Source organism: Dama dama, chromosome 33, assembly GCF_033118175.1.
Source record: "Dama dama isolate Ldn47 chromosome 33, ASM3311817v1, whole genome shotgun sequence".
Classification (NCBI taxonomy): Eukaryota; Metazoa; Chordata; class Mammalia; order Artiodactyla; family Cervidae; genus Dama; species Dama dama.
The window spans coordinates 7,915,626-7,922,527 of record NC_083713.1 but is presented as its reverse complement, the minus strand read 5'-3'; the positions used below and the strand labels follow the sequence as shown (position 1 = coordinate 7,922,527).

At 50.1% G+C, this 6,902-nt stretch overlaps 1 protein-coding gene across 2 annotated transcripts in view; it reads left to right on the top strand.

Moving 5' to 3' along the window:
• The first annotated feature begins 243 nt into the window (after nt 1–243).
• MYO7B (myosin VIIB) overlaps nt 244–6,902 on the top strand; it is a 92,549-nt gene continuing 85,890 nt past the window's right edge. For both annotated transcript variants that reach the window (XM_061135216.1, XM_061135215.1), the window contains exon 1: nt 244–381. The gene's annotated coding sequence lies outside the window, so the exon portion shown is untranslated. The remainder of the gene's footprint in view (nt 382–6,902) is intronic.

The window sequence follows — 6,902 nt, the reverse complement described above, 5'->3', positions numbered from 1 at the left end:
GGAAAGATGCTCAGCTCCTTGGATGGATGGGCACCAGGGGATTTGTCTGGCTGTAGCAACAGGTGCACAGAATCAAGTTCTCATGGCCCACAGAGACTGACGAAGAGGCCAGGGTTAAAGATTGGACTGCTCTGAGGCTCTGCTAGCTGGGGACGCAGGAGCCCCGTAGGAGTGGGTGTGCCTGGAGCTCAAGGACAAAGTCCTGTCATAAATTACGCGGGCCCAGAGGACTCAGCCATTTCCTCTTGGGGCCCTTCCTCCTCTTCCTCCTCTCTTGTGTGCTCCGACACACCCAGAGCCCTGGCACTGCCTTCTGCCCAGCTTCTTTCAGAGGGCCTGGGTGGAAGTGAAGGCAAGCAACAAGACCCCTACCCTGACAAGGTAAGGGCACTTCCAGGGCCTTCTCTGTGGGCTGGTTGCCCCGAGCCTGCGTTCTGCCAGCTGGGAGGGTGGGAGGAGGGCCTTTGGACAGGGGGTGGATTGGGAGTCACAGCCTTGGGAAAGCACGGCAGGGAACAAGATGAAGAGGAGGGAGCGTGAGAGCCCTTTCCAGAGCCTGGAACCCCAGCCCAGAGATCCATCCCAGCAGCTGCAGGGCTGCTGGGGCCTGAGCCGGAGGAGGGGGTGTGGTGGGCCTCTGCTCTAGGAAGGTAGGCGCAAGAGTAGAGGGGGTGGCAGGTGTGGGGGCTGCCTTCTCCCAGCAGGGGGGCCTCAGGGGGCCTCAGGAGGTGTGGAGTCATGGTGTGTCAGCCATGTCATATGTGCCTTTTCCCCGCACTTGGGGTGTTATTGCCTCTGTTTCATGGACGAGGAAACTGACGTCCATGCGAGATGAAGTGCCCACAGGAAGAAGCAAAGGGGGACTTGACGCCCAGGCCCAGGCTGACCTGAGCTACCACCTACCTTCTTGGACAATTGTGGACCAGCGTGTTCGTTACCTCTGATTAGCTTGGGCCCCAGAGCAAGGCAGGATCGTGCCTGCCAGGTCTCAAAGCCTCCCCTGGGTGGGGTGCTGGGCTGTGGCGGGACAGCATTCTGAGAGGAGGAACACTCCCTGGCTCTCCCTCGAGCTGTCAGGGCTGTGGGCGCCGTCCTCACTTCTCACAGGAGGGAAACTGACATGGACACAGGCTGGGATGGGGCCCATCCTCAACCTCCTAGCCCCACAGCCAGGCCTTCCCCTCAGTCTCCACTCTTTAACTCTGGACTTAAATGTTGTTCCAACCTGAACTCTATTCAGGGTTTTCTTTTGAAGAAAACCAAAACTCTGTGTGCAGCTATTGACCTGGAGCACAAGCCCCCAAGGAAACTTTGCTCACAGCCGCTCAGTTCAGTGTCATCCCTGCCTCTCTGAGCCCATTCGGAGCTGAACGCTGGCCCTCGCTGCCTTCTCCCGGGAAGCTGTCCTTGTGGGTCTTGGGCCCTGCTGCACCCCCACTTCAAAACGGCTTACAGTGGGGGTGGGAGTTACAGCTCTATGTAAGGGTGACAGAGCAGGGGTGCACATTTCCCAATTTCCCAGCTACTTTCTTATAATTGAGAGCTTTTCATGTCATATGAAGGCCCTTGCTTCTACATTCTCAGTCCCGGTGACAAGCACTCCAGGGAAGAACAGCAGGAATTATAGGACATTTTTCACAACAGAGGACATTGAGATGAAGGGTAAATCCTTCGCCCAAAGCCACTGGATATGACCACCTTGAGGGCACAGGTGGGACCTGCTCACAGTTTCTCTTGCCCCTGGAGGAGAGGAGGCCCTGGGCAGAGAGCTGTATGGAGGAGTGGAGTCGTGAGTGACAAATAGAGGTTGGAACAAAGTCATGTTTTATAGTCGATTTTCATGTTACACTCTCTTGTCTTCCCCCTCAATTAATCAAGCAGCATGTGTCTCCTTTCTATACTGTTGGGTGGGTGAGGTGAGGCTGTGCCAAAGAAAAGTCACCCACCTGCAGGCACAGACCTCAGGCATCAGGAAGTCAGAGGTGGAGATTTCTGGGGCCCAGGACGGGTAGGGAAGGGGGAGGGACTGAAGCAGGCTGCGAAGGCAAGGATGGCTTGATGATGCCGCTGGAGGGCTAGGATGCCCAGGCTGAGAAAAGAATATCCTGAAGATGCAGAGGAAAGAAAGTACAAGTCCAGCCTGGGCACTGCTGGCTCCTGGCAGGACCCTAGTGCAGGTGTAAGGAGGCTGCAGGAAATGCTCTTTCTGTGCTGAGAATGGCGTTCTCTTCCATACTGATACAGTAGCCACTGGCCACACAGGGCTACAGGGCCCTGAGAGTGCAGCCAGCATGCCTGGGGAATTTTTAATTTTAACTAAGACTAATTTAAATTTCAATGGCCACATGTGGCTGTGTGCTGCGCTGTGTTCAAAGTGTCTGGCTCTTTGCAACCCCATGCACTGTAGCCTGCCAGGCTCCTCTGTCCATGAGATTCTCCAGGCAAGAAGACTGGAGTGGGTTGCCATTTCCTACGCTAGGGGATCTTCTCAACCTAGGGATAGAACCCGTGTCTCTTGCATCTCCTGCATTGGCAGATAGACTCTTTACCACTCCACCACATGTGGCTAGTGGCTACCATTGTGGACCTCACAGGTCTAGAGAGCAGAGCATGTCAGACTTGGGAGAGAGGTGAAATGTAATAAACAAACAGAGCCAAACAAGCGTGGGTTCAAATCCTGACGCGGCCACTTACCAAGGGTGGCACCTGAAGCCTCAGCTTCTCCAACTGTCAGGTGGAACTACATCACTTACCTTGCAGCATTATTGTACAGATTAAACTGATGAACTACTATTTAAAAACTCTAAATAAGTATATTATGAGCCCCTACTCTGTTTTGGGGGCCAGGGATGGAGTGCTGAGGGGGTACAGAGAGAGGCCATAGCACAGTGGGGTACTGACATGTACATATGGATGCATCTGTCAACTTCTCACTCATCCATCTCCTGCCTTATTCAAAAGGTAAACAAGAGCCTTTTGAGATAGCTTACAGAGATACTTGTAATACAGAGGAATCAAAATTGAAATGAGAAACCAAGATGAAGGAAAATTAAGGTAAATATGATGCAGCTGGAAAAAGTTTCATAAAAAGTTCCCGTCTATTTGCTAGACAAAGCTACCAAATGTATTCTGGGCTTTCTGGCAGATGATCAAAAATAAAATACAAGCAGTGACAAGAATAATAATGTCCTCAAGTTAAGAACATGACCATTTCTGAGAAGAAGCACTGATGGGATACCAGGAAGGGGATATCAAATGAGGAAATGCTATTGGTAAAAAAAAAAAAAAGTAAATTCAGGAGGGCTTCTCAAGGGCCAACCCTGTTAAGATATCTCCAGGCAGGCTGACAGCACCTTGCCAAAGTGAATCTCAAGAAAAGAAATGTTCTCTGGACAGGTATAAACAATGGGTTTCAATTCAGGGTGGTAAATGCCCTTCCTGAGGGCTGGCCAGGGTCTTCTGGGACCAGAGAGAGACAGATAATAGGTAGGGTGGCTGAGAACAGCATCAGGGAGGCTGCAAGGGGACTCTTTTTTTTCTAATATTATTTTTATTTTAACACCTGAAATATTTTGTATTGGGGTATAGCCAATTAACAATATTGTGATAGTTTCAGGTGGACAGTGAAGGGACTCAGTCATACATATACATGTATCCATTCACCCCCAAACCTCCCTACCATCCAGACTGGCACATAACTGGCACATTGAGCAGAGTTCCTTGTGCTGTACAATAGGTTTTTGTTGGTTATGCATTTTAAATACAGCAGTATGTACATGATCTTCTCAAAGTCCTTAACTATCTGCAAGGGGACTCTTAAGCCAGATCTGGAAGAGTGGGCTGGAGAGGCAGGGACTTCACCTATACCTGCAGGGAACCAGAAAGCACCTGAACCCAGGTGTGAGAGGGGATGGGATAAACGTGTTTTTTTTGTTTGTTTGTTTTTTTATGGTTTTACATGTATTCCCCATCCCGATCCCCCCTCCCACCTCCCTCTCTATAAACGTGGTTTAATTCACTGATTCATGACTTTGCAGAGGACTGGCAGGCTTGGTGAGTTCCCGACAAGTGCATTGGCCCTCAAGAGTGGGAGCAGAGCCCTGCTGGGAAGAGAGATTCCCCTGAGAGCGACCCTTCAGCAGAGTCAGCCTGCCATCTCTGACTTCCTGGGAGGGAACAGGACCCAGCCTCTGGGGGAGCCAGTTCTTGCATTTTCTCACACTGCAAGGGCTTTGGCAGTGGGGGTGGCCGGCCCTGTGCCCACTAGAGGAAGATGGGAAAGAGGACTGAAACTTTATATCTTCACCCTGAGCCACCTGGGCAGAAGAGAAAGGGCCCTAAAAAGGACCCAGGAGTATCGTGTCTCCAGGTGTACACCTCCTGGGTGTACACCTGGGTGTACACCTCCATACACCTCCTGGGTGGCCAGTCACAGGTATTCCTGGCATCCTTCCATCAGCTCCTCCGCGCCCCTCTGTCACTGAGCTTAGTGGCTGATCTTAGCAGGTAGTCATCACTGTGGGAAAGGGGTGGAACTGATTTCAGGCCCATGGACAATCCTGTGAACAGTAAAATAAATAACAAAAGTGATCTCTGGATATGGAAAAGCCCATCTCTCTCTGCTCCCTATCCCAATTCCCCTTCCAGGAAAACCACTGTCAATGGCTTAACGTAATTACCTCTAAAAAGGATGTATCTTCCCAAAATATATCTTATATTTTAAAACAAAAATGGCAGTCTTGTGCTCATGCTCAGTCATGTCCGACTCTTTGTGACCCTATGGACTGTAACCCACCAGGCTCCTCTATCCATGGGATTTTCCAGGCAAGAATATTGGAGTGGGTTGCCATTTCCTCCTCCAGGGGATCTTCCCAACCCAGGGATCAAACCCGAGCTGCCTGGGTCTCCTGCATTGCCAGGTGGACTCTACTACTGAGCCATCTGGGAAGTCCATGGCAAAAATGGCATAATTGTATAAAATATAGCTTGTTTTTATTACACAGTCATATATCAATATGTATGTAGATGGAACCATATGAAACTGCTAATATTTGACTTTCTTGACTGTCTGGACTGGGTGGTCCAGCCCAGATTCCTTATCACCTGCTGGATGGTTCTGACTTCCACATAGCAGTGGCCCTTTCTGCTTTCACCAGCCCATGCAGGCTTTGTTTTCCTTGGAGTAATGGATTCCATGCTAGGGACCTTAGGCTTGGGGTTGCGGGGGGAGAGGAGTGGAGAATAGGCAGTTAGCTGGTGGCATAGCATACCTTCCAAGGTTCTCATTCTGTTAAACAATCCTTTCTGCCCCAAAATGCGTGCATCCCTGCCTTGGGCAATGCTTTTTAGTCCTTCAGGAGAGGGCTCCTTCTGGACTGGCAGCTCATAGACCAGCGTCTCCATTTGGGTTTTGCCTTTTAGACCCCAATCTCCTGAAATATGCTCGCCACACCACCTAGCACACAGTCTCTTGCCTACTCTGGTCCTTTTTGGTCCCTGCAGCACTTTGATTCTCTCCCCAGGTCTACCTTCCCACTCACCTTTTAGCATTTCTTACCACTCCCACTAAATACACTCCAGTTCAATGATGCCCCAGAAATGCATGTTGGTGGTGTGGCTTTAGACTTCCAAAAGCTCTGAGGAGGTCTTTGGGAACCAGCAGCTTATCCCTCTACCCTCAAGTTATAGTCATCCCCATTCTGATTTTTAAGATTAGGCAGACTCTGGGTCCAGTGCAGGACACTGATCCCCACAGTCTCATATTGACCAGCCTCAGAGCTGGACAACGGGGCCTGAGCTGAGAAGAAACATCTCACTTCCAAAGGGCAGGGACTTGCAAATACTCCTGGGCTTCACCTCATAGGAAACCCCTTACCTGCCTTCCTGGGATGGGTGCCAGGCTGCTTCCATCCTCCTGGTAGCTATTCATCCACCCACCCATCCATCCATCCACCCACCCACTCACATCTATCCATACATCCATTCACCCATCCATCCTTCCTTCCATCCATCTCTTCATCCATCCATCCACTCATCCACACATTTATCCATACATCTACCCATCCATCCATCCATCCATCATTCAGCAAACATTTTGTGAATTCTTTATGGAAAGAGTGAGGCAAGGTTTTGCTCCTAAATATCTCACAAATGTGGGAGAAACACATACAATGACACAAAAAGCACAAGTAAGTGATGATACAGAAGGAGCTGCTGCATGTGAGATGTGTGTGCCTGTGTGTGAGTACATGTGTGCATGTATATGTATTCCTAACTCATTTTGAATCAAGTACAGAGACACGGTACTTGACTCAGTCAGTCTCTCCCATCAGGAAGCTTCCATAAGCCTCTTACCCTTCTTCATCAGAGGGCAGATAGACTGAAAACCACAATCACAGGAAACTAACCAATCTGATCACATGGACCACAACCTTGTCTAACTCAGTGAAACTATGAGCCATGCCATGTAGGGCCACCCAAGATGCATGGGTCATGGTGGAGAGTTCTGACAAAATGTGGTCCACTGGAGAAGGGAATGGCAAACCACTTTAGTATTCTTGCCTTGAGAACCCCATGAACAGATCAGTTCAGTTCAGTCACTCAGTTGTGTCCGACTCTTTGCAACCCCATGAATCGCAGCACGCCAGGCCTCCCTGTCCATCACCACCTCCCGGAGTCCACCCAAACCCATGTCCATTGAGTCAGTGATGCCACCCAACCATCTCATCCTCTGTCATCCCCTTCTCCTCCTGCCCTCAATCTTTCCCGGCATCAGGGTTTTTCAAATGAGTCAGCTCTTCTCATCAGGTGGCCAAAGTATTGGAGTTTCAGCTTCAACATCAGTCCCTCCAATGAACACCCAGGACTGATCTGCTTTAGGATGGACTGGTTGGATCTCCTTG